This window comes from Penaeus monodon, chromosome 20 (assembly GCF_015228065.2).
Source record: "Penaeus monodon isolate SGIC_2016 chromosome 20, NSTDA_Pmon_1, whole genome shotgun sequence".
Taxonomy (NCBI): domain Eukaryota; kingdom Metazoa; phylum Arthropoda; class Malacostraca; order Decapoda; family Penaeidae; genus Penaeus; species Penaeus monodon.
In genome coordinates, this window is record NC_051405.1 from 25,296,799 (window position 1) to 25,297,039 (window position 241).

The following is a 241-nucleotide window of genomic DNA, read 5'->3' on the forward strand; positions in this document are numbered from 1 at the left end:
AAAATGATGTTGATATTAATACCCCCCCCCACACCCCCTTCCCCTTTCTGTTCACCATTTTTTCTTTCTTTTTACATCAATTATGTCTCATCCTCATTTTTTTCCCTACCAATCGACCTTCACACCCACATATCTCCCATCCCTCCTTCATTACCACCACAATTATATATATATTGTATCACATATTCTTCTGCTGTTTCCAAAAACAAAAAAAGAAAAAATATTATTGATATTAATGGAT

At 34.0% G+C, this 241-nt stretch overlaps 1 protein-coding gene across 1 annotated transcript in view; it reads left to right on the plus strand.

The window, feature by feature from the left end:
• The window catches only part of LOC119585739 (protein FAM184A-like), a 24,594-nt gene that overhangs the window by 20,684 nt on the left and 3,669 nt on the right, over nt 1-241 (plus strand). The gene's annotated exons all lie outside the window — the stretch shown is intronic.